Raw genomic sequence first — 17,327 nt, 5'->3', positions numbered from 1 at the left:
ACCTAGCAAGAGTGCAATAAGTGTAATGTCAGGGAGTATGCACCCCAGACACCGGGAGGGCTGGAGAGGGTTGTGGGACACGGGGGGCAATGGGGTCAATTACACAAGAGGCACAAGCAATGTTATCACTAGCACAAGCAAGGAGATTGATGACATGAAGCACGACACATAAACAGCACTGTTATCACGAGCACAAGCAATGAGACTGATGACATGAAATACGACACATAAACAGGGGACAGGAGACAAAAACAATGAAAAAAGTATTTTTTGATGGAGCAATAAATGCAGATAAGGAAAAAAGGATGCATTCTGAAAGATTGTATTTTAAAGATGGTATTGAAAGTCTTTGAATGTGCTAGTATATGAAAGGGAAGGAAGGAACTGCTTTAGTGAATGCACGAATGAGGCAGGCAGCGTAGGAGCCTTGACAAGGGAAGTAAGTGAGGCAAGTGTGCCGATGCAGAGTGGAGAGGGGTGGGCTGGGGGAGGAGAGAGGAGAGATAGAGATAGAGAGAAGGACGACGAAGTAGCGAAGGAGAGTTGATAGGGGTGGAGTCAGGAGGTGGGGGCTGCGTGAGGCCTGCGCTCAAGAGCGTCTGTGGACAAGGGAGGTGTGAAGTGCCAGGGGATGTAGTGAACGACGGAGGCAGGGTTTTTTCTACAAATAGGACATACCACTTCCTCTTTCTGTGCGCACAGAGTGCAAGCTGACAAAGGCGATCGGTACTGCCTTCTGACAAGGTGAAGCGTAAGAGACATAACAATACCCACTCCGTGAACAAGAATACCCAATCCTTGAAGAAATAAATCAGGAGAATAAGGAAGGGGAGAAATGAAGTGCGGAAAGGGCGTCCTCATAAATGAATGTGGAAGGCCACGGCCAAATTTTAAAGCATGAGAAAAACAGTAAATGAGGTCTGTATATACCAAAGCATAATGAAAACAGGAAATAACATTGTATTATAATAGGAAATGAAGGGAAAGTAGAATGCAAGATAGAGAAATGCAGTCAGTAGTGGCCGAAACAAGAGACACACCACCGGAGTGTTTGCAATATGAAAAATGAGATATCAAAATCAACCAGAAGAGAGGCTATTCGTAGGATCTGTCAGGGACTTGAACCCGGACTCCATGCAAAACCTGAACTGCCGAGGGAGGATGAATCTAGAATTTGTCGCGGAATTAAACCTCGACGTCATGCATGCTGAGACCAAAAAAGAAAACCCTAAATTCTGTCGGAAACTGAAAGGCCGATGCCATGCAGTGATTAGTAATGCTGAGGAAGCTGAAATATATTTTTACTTAAGTGCGACCCCTTCCCTCCGGGCTCACAACCGGCGCAGGGGCAAAACAGACGAAAACCACAATATGACTATATGTGAAGTTACAGGAAAGTCACACTAGAAACGAACTCCGTACTCCACCCAACATGAAAAAAGCCGACAGGGGCAGATGTCAAGAAACTGACAAAGCGTGACCACACAAAGAGAGAGAGATAGAGGGTACTAATCCTGGCCAGACAGGGTGCCGACAGTAGGTCAAGAGCCAGCAGAGAGGTCCCAGAGAGCCCGCCTCCTCCAATCAGACCCCAAGGGCAACTCAAGGAAAAACAAAAATATCCCTGACTTACCCCTTGGTCAGCAGAGGAGACCGGACCCTGTGGCACAATCCGTGGTGGTATTCCAGACCCAATATCGGCAAAATCTTTGCAGGATCGATATCGTGGTCGCCAGCTGATTTGAATGGAAATGCTGAGTCCCCTCTCTCAATTGATGATTCTTTAGAGCAGGCGGGGAGTGATCTCCCTTTAACGCCTGATCCTGTATTATTGGACAGGCCAAATAAAGAAAGCCCACATGTAACAACTAGAGGGCAAAAAGCTAAACGTAAACAAAATCATATTAATAAAGAAGATCTGCCTGTAAATAAATCCAAAGGGAAGGGTAGCCTCAACCAACCAAAGCTGTTTCAAATTCAAACGTTCGGAAAGGGAAAAAGGGTAAGGGTCAGATAGACAATGTTGTTGCCCAAACTAATTTGGGTAAGATAGAGGGTGGTGATGAAAATTTTTGGGGAAGAATGGAGACCTTGTTATCAACACTCCTAGGACCCATTTGTTTAAAAATTACCAACATTGAAACTAGGGTAGGTAATATAGAGGAGAAGATGACTAACATCCTCCAACCCATTCAGACAACCCACTCTAAGACACTAGCGCCTTCATCTGCAGTTAATTTAAGAGGAAACCCTAAAGGACTACATAGGGGCTTGAGCAACCCAGTACAGCACAAAATTAAGGTGGCTAATGATATATATCAGAATCTATAAGCTCAGGGTGTAACACTGTAAACAGTGTAGTAGAACAAATTGCCCAAAATAATCAAATTAATGATAATGTTAATACTAATTGTCATACAGGAAGAGATCAGGATGGCCAAAGGGACAATATAGCCAAACCACTACCTATCTTAAATTTGCCACCAGAAGCTACACCATACACGGCCGTGTTAGCTAATGTCCCAGTTTTACCTCCCAATGTTTTTGAACACTGGTCGACTTTGAGGAACAAATCCCTTCATTTTTTAACTTCAAGGACGGGATTTAAAAACGTATTGTTCTCTGAATTTAAAATGGCCAGAAGAGTGAGCTGGGTAGGTACTTCTACTAAATCTCTTAACGGAGATTGTGTAATCTTAACACTTAAATCTACAAATTTGGTACAAAACATTATTGAGGGGGCCTTTAATGGGGTAGTTAATACCCAATTTATTAATATCCTACCTCTGGGTTTCTTTTATCGTCCTATGCATCATGGAAGGCTTCCAGGACCCCATTTCTTAGCAGAAAATCTTTTGGGACCAAACCAAGTAAGATATTATGTCCCGACTTCAAATCCTTTAGAGGCTCTAAGTGGTCTAGAGAGTAATGACTGCAAACAGAGCCCATTACTAATTTATCTGGCGGAGCAGTCCACTATAATTCTGTACCAAACCAGGAGGATATTATTAATGAACGGATAGAGAATGCCTGCAATACTGGGATTGAGACTACTAATGAGGGGAAGGTGGCCATGGAGGTTGATCCAGAGTTAGTGCACCCAAGTGGGACTGGGTCTTTGCGGGAAGGTGTCAGGTCTCCATCCCCTGTTTCAACTCCTGTTGAATTTCCGATATGTAATATTATAACTTGGAATATCACAGGAATTAAATCAAAAATTGATAACCCACTGTGGCAGGACCTTATTCAGAACCAAGACCTGATCTGTCTCCAGGAAACTTGGAGCAAGGAAGCGGTCCATTTGAATGGGTACAAGACCTATCATACTCCGGCTGTTGAGGTTATGCATGGGAGAGCCAAGGGAGGGCTGAGTGTCTATCTCTCAAACTAGCTGAACTTAAAGGGGGTCTTAGAGCCCATCAAAGACACTTATTTTCAGTTTTTGGTACTTTTATTGGATTCTGATGCTTCAATTGCCCTGGTTAATTTTTACAATAATATTCCCCAGGGCGAAGTATCATTTGTCATTAATAATTTGTCTAAAGTATTGTCCTCCCAGGTTGCAAGCAATCGGAAAGATATGATGGTCCTCTGGGTAGGAGATTTTAACTGCATTTTATGCAAGATGGTAGAAGATAATAGATGTGGTGTGGCATGGGAAGAGGGCTTGTGTCTATCCCATTTTATTCACACCCCTCTCGGTGACCAATTAAATGAAGTGCTGTGTAATTTTGATCTTGGATTTGCTAATGAAATATGTGCATCGCCATTTTCCCTACCTCCAACATTTAACGGTAGGGGTTGTTGCTCTACGATTGATTATGTTTTTATAACTAACAATCATGCCCATAGAATTAATTCCTTTAAAGTCTCAGATAACGGATAAAGTGATCACTTCCCGCTTTTTCTGGCTATTCTATTGCCCACGAAGAACATTCCTAAGAGTAATATTGGAAAAGACAGAGTCCTAGAAACTTTATCTTTTGGTAGAATGAATGGGTACTCGTGACGATGGGCCATGGCCAATCAAACAGAAATACTTAATACAGTAATTGGCCAATGTAAGCCTGAGCTTGCAATATGCTTGGGTGAAGATTCTACTCCTGATACGCTCCTTGCTTCCTTTTCAACCATTACTAATGTAATAAGGAACTCTCTTATGAGACAGCGTAAAACTAATAGAGATCAGGGAGGATGGTTCAATTCTAATTGTACCAAAGCTTATGCCCTTTTAAAGAACGAATTGCATAAAAACCCAAGAAGTACCACGGAGGTGAGGAGACTCAAGAAAGAATATAAGTTAGCTGTTAAAGATAGGAAGAATGCATAAAAAGCAGAGGCATGGGAAGCCTTGCTCGTAGCTTCAGTAAATAATGATAGTGCCGGCTTCTGGAAGATTATTAGAACCCCCTTTTTAGTGGATGAATCCGGTCCTAAAATAGAGATAGCAATCCCAGAGGCAGACTGGGTTGGGCATTTCGCCAAGGTATACGAGGGAGAGGAAACATCGCCTTCCCTCTGTACACCTATTTCCTACTCCAGTTCAAGAAATTTGATGTTCACGGTGGATGAGGTTGAAAAAGCTCTTCACGCATGTCAGGGTGGTAAGGCTTCTGGCTCGGATGGTGTCCCCATAGATATTTTTAAGTCTATTATACCTCTGTGGGCTCCCCTTCTGGTCCAGGTGCTTAATGCAAGCTGTACCACAGGTTTCTTGTCTACTTGGGTGGAGTCTATAATTGTGCCCATCTTTAAAAAAGGGGATAGATACGACCCGGGATGCTATAGACCTATCTCCCTGTTGGATTCTTTTACAAAGATAGCCGGACGGATAATTTTGGAGCGTCTTTTGGACTGGGCTGCTGATAATTCTATTCTATCAGACTTGCAATACGGTTTTCGGTCCGGTCTGGGAACAGTAGAGCAAGGCCTTAACCTTCTGATGCTGGTGGGGAAGTACACAAGGGCCAAGAAAGGGAATTTATTCCTGGCCTTTGTGGACCTCATTGCCACATTTGATTGTGTAATTCATACTAAATTATGGTCCTTATTAGGACAAATAGGTGTTGATGAAAATATTATTTATTTTCTTAAGCGTTTTTATAATGACGCATCAGCTCGCGTCCGTTACGGCCTGAGAGGAGAATGCACAGCCAAAATCCCAATCAGGAGTGGAGTCAGGCAGGGTTGTGTACTGGCTCCATTCCTTTTTGACTTGTATATAAATGGTTTGGAGGGAGTTCTGTGCAGAGATAGTTTAGATTCCCCATACGTAGACGGCTGTCCAATTCCGGCCCTTTTGTACGCAGACGATGCCGTGTTAATGTTTCGTACCCAAGTGGGTCTTCAGCGCACGGTGGATAGTTTTACCCTTTTCATGAAAGATCTGGGGATAAGGGTAAACTCTTCTAAAACATTCATCATGCGCTGTGGTAAGAACATAAAGACCAAAAGGGCCATTTTTATTGCAGGACAGAAGCTTGCGGTATCTAAGCAATTCTCATACTTGGGTATTTTATTTTCCCAGAATGAGTCATGGGTGCAAGCAGTAGCAGCGAAGAAATTGGCGATGGTGCGTTCTACTGCGACCCTTAAATCTTTTGCCAAAAAGCTGGGTATAGGACCTCCTGTCGAGTTAATTAAGATCTTCAAAGCTAAATGTGTATCCGCTGCAATTTATGGGAGCGGGGTGTGGGGCTTTACTGATCCGACCCCCATTCAGGTAGTTGAAAACTCTTTCCTGAAATACATACTTGCTGTACCTAAGAGCACCTCAAGTTATATCTGCCATGCAGAATTAGGCCTTACATTCATATCCGATTTGCTTAAGCTTGAGCCTGTGCGTTTATGGCACAGGCTGTGGACCAAAGAAAAAGCCGAGCTGAATAGGGATATCATGACAGATATTTTGAAACTGGAAGGAGCTATGAGGATTCCATGGCTGAGTTATATGTTCAGGTTTTTCAAGGACCTTTGCAAACCTGAATACTTCTTAAATCCTCTCACCATCTCAGCCATTTCTAGAAAGGATCTGAGGAGAGAGGGCTTGACTCTGTTAGACACTGTAAGATCAACAACGGAAATCTTAAAACCAACTGTCCTGCAACATCAACTTTTATTAACTGTTTTTAATATTCAACCCTACTTGGTTTGTGTTCCTGGTAACTATGATAGATTCTTATTATCTCGTTTTAGGTTGGGAATCTTTCATAGATTGGTCAGCTTCCCAACTGTAAATGATTGGTTGCGTGATTTGCAGCTTTGCCCCTGTGATGATGTGTCGCCCCAAAGTACCATGCATGTTTTCTTATTTTGTAAATTCTATGCATCTATTAGGCGTGGGATCTTACTGCCCTTTTTGAGGCAGATGGGTTTGCGCCAATGTCGTCCGGCCTTGCTAAGTATTCTATACTTGGATACTGAAAGAGGGGTTCTAATAACTACAATCTTCTTGAAAAAAGTGGTATTTCACAGAAAGTCTATGATCATGTAGAGCACTTTATGTATAGTGAGGTCGCCTTGAATGGAAATCTTCCATCTTTGAATTGTTGTGTGTGTTTTTTATATTCTACTTTTCTAATTTTTTAACTCGATGACACTGTAAAATCAATTGAAATATGATCACTTTTTAATATGTATGCTTTTATGATTGCTTTTTTAACAGTCGAATAAAGCTATTTTTGACTTTGACTTTGACACTTACAATTCTACACTCTTCTGGCCCCACACCTGCACTTCACCATACGGCTGTTGGATAAAAGATCTCTGACAAAGTGCCCCTTTTTAGGTGAGCCCGTTGGGTATTGCACCGCCGACCCAATGAGGGGCAGCCCATATGATGAAGCATGACACCTGAGAGGGTGTGTGAGGGTATTAAAATCCAACAAATGGATTTCTAATTGTAGACCCTGCACAGGCGTAGCTGGACCCCGTATCTGGTTTACTCTACAACTCTACCATTAGAGGTACATCATAATATCACTTCTTTGATACTCCTCTTCAAGACCATGCACAGTGTGGCAGGCACCATGGGGTGCCAGCCACAGGGTGCATGATTTTTCTCACCCACCCCGCTTTTCAATGGGAGCCTGTGTAGTTGGTCGGAACACAGGCTCCCATTGAAGTCAATGGGAGTCTGCCCGAACGGGGTCCGGAAACTTCATAATCAGTCGGTTGGACTCCTCATATCTGATACAGTTGGAAACCATTCCGAGACGGATTTGGTTGGAATGCTTTCCGACCAACATCATAATCGGCCCCTTAGTCTATTTTAATACACATTTCCCTTTCAATATTTTTTTTCCAATCTATATTACTAGCACACACACCCTCACTTCATCAAACAGCAGTTCTATAAAAAAGATCTCCTGTAAAGTGCCCTCTCGTGGGTGCCTGTTGGGCATTGCAGTGCTGGCCCGACGAGGAGCTTTGCTCAGTGATAAATCATCTGGGTGTGTGAGGGCTCTTGCTCCTATTGGAACATATTCCCCCTCTAATAAACTGTACCTTTATACACTTATTCCACTGTCTTTAAATGAAACGGCATACTCTTGTTGAATCATTAGACTCAACTCAGTGACCAAGGCTGAGGTACACCCCATCTCCATAGCTGTTGAGCTCATTGATAGGTTGGGGCTGTCAAATTTCTTAGCACTTTTGATTTGACATCAGGGTACTGGCAGATTACCCTGATCAAGGTTGATAAAGAGAAGTAATTCTTCTCTAACTCAGAGGGCTACATTCAGTTGAAAGTGATGCCCTTTGGACTCATGAATGCCCCTCCTACCTTCCAGAGGCTGGTGAACCGGATCGTAGCTCTGATGGAGGCCTTCAAGCCTGCATATTTAGATTACATCATTGTCTTTAGTGGCACCAGACAGGAGCACCTATTTTACCTTCAGGAAGTACTTCAGGCCCTGCAGCAGGCAGGCTTGACTGTAAAGGGCAGTAAGTGCCAGATAAGGCAATTGTTTGTGGTGTACTTGGGGCTCCTGGTGGGTAGTGGTAATGTGCAAACCCAAGGCCAAAATAGAGATTAATATGGCCTGGGAGTACCACAAAACTCAAACATAAGTGAGGGCCTCCCTGGGCATCACTTGATACTACAGGAGGTTTGTCATGGGATAAGAGCACATTAAACTTCCAAGAATCAGACCAAGATGGTGATCTGGACAGAGGCTTGTCAGAAAACATTTGACTTCCTAAAACAAGCCATGCACCCAGCTCAAGGCCCCTCAATTTCCCCAGGAGTTTATTGTCCAAGCAGATGTCTCTGAGCAAGGTGTGGGGACAGTCCTCTCACAGATAAATAAGAGGGCCTAGACCCACTACAGAATTCATTTCAAGAGGCTACTTCCCAGGGAACAGATGTGGAGTGCTATTGTGAAGGAAGATTTTTCTGTGGTCTGGAGACTGAAGAAGCTGAGTCCATACTTGTTTGGGACTGTTTCAGACAGACCACCGGCCCCTCATGTGGCTAATGCAAATGAGGGATGAGAATATAAAATTGTTGAGGGTGTCCATTTCTCTACAGGGTCTTAATGGTGGAACACTGTCCTGGCTCAGGCCACGCCAATGCTGATGATCTCTCCAGGTTTTTCCTCCTTAGTGAATAGAACTCTCAAGGTGTTGGGTAGTTTCTTACTTTCAGCTGGGGGGATACGTAATTGTCCTGTTAGCCTTAGGGTGCGCTTCCTCCCAAACATTTTGCTTCTCCTTCTCCATATTGCTGATCTTCAAAATGAACTTCAGCTGACCCATGAGCCTTATAATAATTTTTCCTGCTTTATAGATAAATTAGCCTACTTTGCCACCCTTCTAGATAACGTCCTGGCATGTGTACAAACACAGATATGACTCAATAATGGGAAGAATGCCCAGCCTAGAATTCCATCATTGGGGTGGTTTGATCAAGAATGTATGGATCTCCAGCATGAGCTTTGAAAATCACAGCTTCCTTATTGAACAGGGCCAGGGCTTGTGAGCTTAGATCACATACAGATGTTGAAAAGACGATACAGGCAAGTTATTAGAATCAAGAATGAGTTCTATTACAATCAAAAATGGAATGAAATCTTGAAGGTGATTCTTTTGCGGACTGGTAAACAACATATTTAGTGCTTACGCTAGGTCTGAGACGCATTCGATAACTGAAGAAGTGAGGTTTCTTTGTATAGTTTGTATTGGTTTTTACCACATACAAGGACGTAGACTTGCAGACATTTTCATTTTGCATGACAACATAGAATACATACCCACACAAACAGGCCCCACCCCACTCTACTGCTGTAACATTAGCAAAGTGGTATTCACTACTATTCCATCTTGGTCAGAAAACATATTTATAACATGCCAGAAATTTTGCTGCTTCCACCAATCCACTAGTGTATCATTCTCCATCTTCGGCGAGTCTGTCCCTTTGTTCAGTTGCCCCCCTCCTGTCCACACCCTCCCACTTCAGTGAGGTCTCTCATCTTATGGCTCCAGCAGGTCAGTGAGCATCGCCGCCCTTGCCCGCATATCATCTAGTTCTTTTTTCACCCTTGCATAATTTGTGCCTGTGTCGTTCCTCACTTGCCCATTCAGCCATATCTGGCAGCCGCTCTGAGACCAATGGAGAGACCCAGGAGATCCATCTAAGTGTGAACCTATGCTTATCCAGGACTAGCTCCAGGAGTATAAACCTCAAGATATATAAGGGCACCCCTGACCATGTACCTCATTGAATACCCAATTAATTAGGATACTGTCATGAATTCACTGCCTTTATAAATGTTTACTCTAGTGTAACTGCAATGGGTGTATGCATTCTGTACTTTTGCACAGAGGTTAATCAGCTACGTTGTTTGCTTGCTCCCCATTGTTATTCTTGTGAGTCTCCTCTATAGACCTTTGCTATCTATTCCTGTATGCAGACGGACATGAGCCGGATGATGCCCTCCAATGGATATAGGATGTCACGTTGGAGAGACTCAAATGATGTTGTCGATAAGATGTATATTTCTGTTTCGTATTATGCTTTGCCGTGCTCAAGTGTCTTTACATATTCTGGAACCATTTGTTTACCATGTTTGTTTGCTGAATAAAAAGTAAAATGATTTAAAAAAAAAAGATTTTTAAACCTGCCATTGGGGATATATATCCTTCAGTGTCTCACTGCCTCCAGCCCTTCACATTTCCACTCCCACCTGGAGGGCAATCTGTCCAAATGCCTCAGAATCCATATGCAGAAATCAGGCGCAAACGGGGCTCTACCCAGAACCCTCCGGACCACCTGATCCCAGCTCCAGCATACCTGCTCGCCCACATATGGCACAGTGCTGGGACCCTATTTTCTGACTTTAGAAGTTCAGGAAGGGAAGCAGTCCCTTGTGTTCCCTCCAGCAATCAATTTTTCCAGTTGCCTCCCTCATTTAACCAATGGACCACATGTTACAGTTGGATAGCCAGAAAATAAAGATCCATGCATGGCACTTCCATCTTCTCTTCCCTGTTCCATGTCCACTTGAGCGTTAGTAGTCCCATCCGCTTCCTCCCCGTAGCACATAAGAGGCACACTAGGAGTTCGTCCAGCTAGAGGACTGTGTTTTACATGTGCAAAATTCATATGGTTCTATCCCTCAAAATGCGCCGGATAATAAGAATGAAATGGATAAGAAGATTACTGTGTTATTCTCTATAAAAAATATAAAAGAAACAGTGTCACCCACATGGAGTAGGGCTGCAGGACCTGCTAATATTCCTGCAGTCACAAGTAAGTTAATACTGAATAGTGGGCAAAAAAATCTCATTTCAGTGGGTATCAGAAAGAGATAAACTCCCGGTAGTTGGAGGGGCTCTATCAATAAACCTCTACTGAAAAGGGGGGCAGGAGTACCCAACAAATTTAAGGCTAAATAGCCTTTCAGATGTCTCTGGGATCACCTCCTAACTATTGCTCAAGGAATGGGTGTCATATTAGAAATATATACTGTTAGACCTGCTGGCCTTAGGGTGATCTTTCCCCAAAAACGTTTTGCCTCGCCTCCTTCATTTTGCGGGTGCTAACTCCCCTAAAACATGGTTACATTGGCTTAAACCCAATTGCCATGTATAATTTACTCATAAGTCCCCTGTAGAGTGGTAAGCAATATATCCAGAACCTGTAAATTAAATGCTATCAGTGAGCCTGAAGAACTTATTGTTCCACCCACTTCAGTAGCACCTTAAAACATATCCCAGGTCTGCCATTGCAGCCTGACTGCAGTTGTAAACTGCCATGTCGACTTGGCATTAATACCTCCTGTGCTAAGATTTTATTACATATGTCACTTCTAAGGTATGCCCTAGGTATTCCATCGGGCAGGGTGCTGTGTAATTAAGAGGTTAGATATATACTTTCAAGTTTGACTTGTCCTAGTGGTGCAAAACTCCTAAAAGTGTTTTTAAGTACTGTGAGGCATACCCCTCCCATAGGATAACATTAGGGATTCCTTATTATATTTAATAAGCTGTCATTTCCAATTGGGAACTGATAGGTATATCATGTTTGGTGTCTTCGGAATTGTGGTGAAAAGTCTATGTAATGGTTAAGTGGGTTTGTTTATCATAATTTAAAAAATGCCACTTTTAGAAAGTGAACATATTTAAGCTCTTAGCCCTAATGTGCCTGTAGCCTGCCTTGGCTCACATGACTGTGTGTAACAGACAGACTATGTTAATTTCTCCCAGACATTCACACAATAGAGGTGTTCCTTATTGGGCCATCTGATGGCAGGATACGAGGCAAAGCTAAGCACAGCCCGAGTTACAACTGAATAGCCTGTGCTCTGCCTTCCCACAAGGGGCCTAACAACACCACAGTTTTACTGCAGCAAGCTTGGATTCAGGTCAGGGGAGGCAGGAAATTCCATGCCTTGCAAATCCACTGTCTAGAAGCTTCTCCCACATTCCAAATCCAGGGCACCGGGGTATAATAAGCAATGACAAAGCCAATAGGTTGCGGCAATCCGAGAGCTATTGGCGTGGTCAGGGTTAATGTCTTTTAGCTATGTTGAATAGCAGCACACCTGCTGTTCAGCATGGCTGAAAGCGAAGTAAAAAAGAATGAATCCTGAGTCTGTAAACATGTAGAATGGCTGTAGGTGTGAGCGTGTGAATTAACTGGGTGCGCAATAATGTTTTAGTTGCAAAATCGTTACACAAATAAAAAGATCATGCCTATTTTAAAATTCATTCCAGAGTTTTCAGCAACAATCAACAGTTTTTGTAGTTTTATAGAGCGCAAGCTCGACCCAAAGGCATCAGAGTGCTGTACATGAGCACCAGTTGCATTTATTTATTTTTAGGAACAGGAAAAGTCATAGGATGTTGAGGCGATGCTAAGAATGGAACCTGGTTCCCCCAGCTTCAAAGTTGCCCGCTCAAGTAGTTACACCACATCCTCTCCCAGTGTTTATCAAAGGAAGCATAGGGGAACAGTAAAGAGAAAGGTTTTAACAAATTAGAATGCAAGCTTGTCCACTGCATACTTCAGGTGAAAATAAATGCGGGTGGTGGCAAGCAGCAAACATTGAAAGCATAAAACGAGTCAGGATTTGCTCAGAATCATGGGCTGTTGAGCCTGCCACAAGACTCGAACCCGGCTCTCCAGCTTTAATAGCAGCCAATCAAGCAGTTATACAAAGTCCTCCCCCAGTGCTTATATAAAAGGAGGTATGGGGAATAGTAAAGAGAAAAACTTTTAACAAGCTTGGAGGCAAGCTTTCTACTGCACATGCAAAATTCGCATCAACAAAATGTGTAGTTTTGTAAATCTTGGTGGAAGTTTAAATTGTTGATGCAATCGTGCCATGTTCAGACACTTAAAGAGCATGCATTTAAATCTGGCCTGAGTTTGAGAGGCGCCATGCTGTCATGGTCCTTTCACATGTGCAGCTGTTATCAAGGAGGATGTGCAAGTCGAGAAAGCATTAAAGGGTGCCTATTGCAAAGTCATCCTGTGCCCTGGGCACCCCCCAACTTTTTGATGACTGATGCTGGTGGTAACTGATTTTGACTGACCCTGTGCCCTGCCTAACCAGGTCCAGGGCCAGTGCTAAGCAGAAAGAGACACATTACAATACAGTTAAAACACTTAACATACACTAGGGTACACTATGGTATGGTGGGGTACTCGTGTAATTGGCATGACCTACCCCATAAGCTCCTAGTATATAATAGGACAGGGGATTGAAACTACCTTCGAAGTCCCCAGTACCCTGGGGCATGGCAGTTGAGAGGCCAGCAGCTTTTTCTGCACTTGCATGTGTGCACTGCTGAAGCCTGAGGTCAGTTTAAAAACAGCCCTGTGTGCCAGGACTGCTTTTAAAACAGTACATTGTGCCCAAACTTGACTTTGGTGGTAGGGGCACTTAGAAATGGATAACCTAAAATGTCATGGCATATTAGGGACCCCCAGGGTCTCCCCTAGGTATCCCAGGGGTGGGAGGGTCTGTTATCTATAACTTAATGAGTTTTTATATGCCTGGGTAAAGTGAAATTTCACATTTCCCTCCCCACATTGTGGTAAAGTGCTGCTCAAATTCGACTTTGCTTTTAGGAGCACAGTAAAAGGAGAATTTGCAATATTTCTACAGATTCAGAACCCCTAAAGTCTCTCCTAGTTGCACATGAAGTGGGGTTCCTGTAGATATAAGACAAGTACTTATAAAATATGTGTGTGTGTAAGTCCTGGTGCTGGAAAATTGGCCCAAGTCATTTTTTCCATTGCAAATCCCTTGTTACATAGGTTAACATGGTAGGAAGTTATTGCGTAATAACTATTGATAGGAGAGGACTAGACTGGCCATTCAAAGACTTCCCGGAAATGTAGTAGTAAATCCAACAATGTCATATTGTTGAATTTCTCCTAAAGTGTACATACAAGAAGTTATACGACTTTCTTGTTTGTAGGTCCAAATTCAGCCTTCCAGTGGTCTGCCATGATTGGTCAGAGTTAAGTGGATTAGCCAGGCTGCCTTGAAGAGGTGATAAAGAGCCCCTGGGGTTAACCAGCTCTTCTGTCAGGGCAGTGTGTTGTTCAATAGGAATGCCAGGCCAGGGGGAGGGGTTGTAAACCATGGTCTTTAAAGGCAGAAGGATGATCACAGTGTCAGATTCCACTTTACACTTTTTACCCCCACGAGACCCAGGATTAGGGAAGGTATGTGCTGATGGTAGGGGGAGAGTCTATGGAAATAATCCATCCTAGGGGGTGTGTTTAGCCAGCTCTTACCAAATAGTGAAAAAAAGGGGGACCCCCTCAGATTTTACTTTCAGGTCAGGGAGTAGAGGGGAAGAGGACACTAAGCAAATGAAAAAAGCTCCCTCTTGACCTATAAATACATTTCTTGTTGGAGTTTACTCTAAAACACAGGGCATATACCAACAAAATCTACACAAAGTGTGAATTGTTTTTCATTTTATTTCATTTTTAGTAAAAATTAGTTTTTTTCATTGTTGTCATACTTTGCAATTGTAACATTTATAAAAATATAGACATACTGCAAAGAAACTTCCAGAGACGATTGCTTTTCAATTTATCCCGATATACAAATATGTCTTTTTAAATTCGGAATAACGCACTTAAATATCTACAATTCACAGGTAAAGAGCCACACACGCACACACATACACTCTAACTAAACATCCATCCACTCACAAAAACACCAACAATCATGTCCTATAGCATTGAGTCTGGTGTCCACTACATGACCAAAGTCATGAGATTTTTCTAAATGAAAGAGGTCGATGCGTTTCGGTGGAATTAACAAGGATGCGGACCACCTTCTTCAGGACCACGACAGATACAGTGCGGTATAGGGACTCTGAACCTGAAATATACAACTGAGACAATATATGCAACTGTTATTTTACCATTCATTGATGCCCTGTAGAAGCTTCATAATAATTTGTGTACATTTGAAACAACAAAACGGACCAAAGCACACGCTTTAAAATTCACACAACTCTTCACCACTCAGTGAACCTTATAACCCATACAGTAAATTGTGATCACCAGTTGTTGAAAGGAGAAAAAGAAGTCTATCCAATGCGATCAAGGCGTCAAGATCTAATAGTAGGATATTGAAATATACAAATTTGTTTACTATATACCTCTATCAAAAAACGAACAATGTAGTAAATATTTGTTTTTTTGAGGGTAGTAGCTGCCTTTCAGCTATACTTCAACCGTAATCTAAATTGAAAAAAGCACACAGATTACTCATCTTTACTATGCTCCGGCAAACCTAACACATTTGCTAACAAAGCAATTCGAGAATCATTATTCTTTATTACCTGTCGATTAGATGCAGGCAAATGTACGTAGTTTTTAATCCGATTGATGCAGGTAGCCAGCATCTAAAAAATATATACCAGGCACACACTTTTTGTAACGAGACCCCACTATATTTTGATCTAGTAAGTACTTTAGGGGCTGCAAAACATGATTATTACCTATTTTAATCTGCCAAGTATCACACAATGGCGGGGGGCGACTTTGATATATTTCCTCAGTTCAATAGTGTGGAAGGGGCGCCACCTCTATAAAAAAGTAATAAAAGGCGCCCAACATCAGTATCCTAACATAATCAAATATGCAGCCTTTATGTCAAGCACTCTCGTGCCTACTTACTTTCTTTATATGTTGTACCCTAGCAAGTTGGGTTTTCTGATCGTCTTTGAAATATTCCAGCGTCTAAAACAAGAAAGGCGTATGGTCATTAGGAAAAACGTCAATATGACTACCTCCCTATGCTTACAAAGACTCCTAGTTTCAGAAGCACAGCAGATAGGCGATCATTAAATGATATACTTCATCAAACTGTGTTACCCTGGAATTGCTGCCTTAACAGAATGGAATGTAACCACCTAAGCGGCTTACATATATTTGTTTGCGTGAACATTCAACTTAGAACTCCAACGATTATCCCCCAGCATAAACACACTGCAAGCTTATCAAGGAATTTCATGCAATACGCTTTTTTGCCACAAGACATATGCGTTTAGCTGGAGAGTATGACTGGTAGCACCTATACATATAATCCCTTTACTGCAACTTTTATTTAAGTATTTATAATGATGTAACTCTGGTTAGCTATGGTTAGTTAATAGCGTCTATTTTAAATGCGGTAGAGGCTAACATGGCAACATTCAACCACTTCAAATTTAATCGTTTGGTTAGGTAAATACATCTGCTAAGCCGATATGTCCGATGGAATTAGCATACTATCTAAACAAGTTTATGCGACTATAGCACTGAATTGCCCTTTAATTTTCGTTTTACGTGAGTTTTAGCTAAACGATAAAAAAGGACATGATAACATTCCCTGATCTAATATGGGGGTATGGGGGGGCATCAAGCACTTACTTTCAAAAGGATCCAAAATTTCAAGTCCCCTTTAGCGCGCCGCCACCACCGCCGTCATCATTCTGAAATGGTTCAGCATTGCAGTGTTGTTCGTGAACCCACCAGTTTAAATAGCCCGTGACCCAATCTGTAAATTGTTACAGCTGTGTCAACCTCGTCCCTTACTTTCTACGCAGCCCGGGATTCTTTCGAATCATAGAAGTAAAAAACGGACTGCGCTCCGTGTCTCCATCTTTGAGTGGTCCCAACACGGGACGGCATGCCTGGTAATTTAATATCGAGTTGCCAAATATATTTAGACATGGCAGAGAACCATCTATAATAATTTATCCATACGGATATTTTACCAAACGAAGGAGATTGTGGGCTCAATTAGTTGAATTATAAACGACTTCAATAGCAAAAATGCTTAAATAAAAAAACGTTGTTGATTGTCTGTTAACACGTTATTACTCCACAAATGACGAGTGTTATTGAAAGACCCCCAACAATTAATGGCTAATGACTACCACTAAGTAACCCGCAGCTCTTTGAGATCATAGAGCTAAAGAGCGGACTACGCTCCGTGTCTCCATCTTGGAGTAGTCCCAACAAGGGACAACATGCCTGCTAATCTGACAACAGGTTACCAGTGGTATTTAAGATAGGCAGAAAGAAATCATCACGGATAATTTCGCCATACCAGTGTATTGCAGAACGTACGGGATTGGGGGCTCAATTAGTTGAATTAGAAAAGACCCCAATCACAATGTATTAGAAAAGAGACGATATTAATGATCTAGTCACAAGTTCTTACTCAATGAATGGCAAATATCATTGAGGAACCTTCAAAAAATTAACGGCCAATAGCAACCACTGTTTATTTCTTATTTGTTGCGAAAGTCCATATATATATATATAGATCAGTCATGTCTGACATGTCTATAGTTAGTACTAC

General features: G+C 42.3%; 1 protein-coding gene across 8 annotated transcripts in view; it reads left to right on the top strand.

Annotated features, from left to right (window-relative positions):
- The window catches only part of KANSL1L (KAT8 regulatory NSL complex subunit 1 like), a 3,925,143-nt gene that overhangs the window by 1,522,513 nt on the left and 2,385,303 nt on the right, over window positions 1-17,327 (top strand). The gene's annotated exons all lie outside the window — the stretch shown is intronic.

Source organism: Lissotriton helveticus, chromosome 3_1 (genome assembly GCF_964261635.1).
Source record: "Lissotriton helveticus chromosome 3_1, aLisHel1.1, whole genome shotgun sequence".
NCBI classification, from domain to species: Eukaryota; Metazoa; Chordata; class Amphibia; order Caudata; family Salamandridae; genus Lissotriton; species Lissotriton helveticus.
This window is presented reverse-complemented; position numbering and strand designations above follow the sequence as displayed.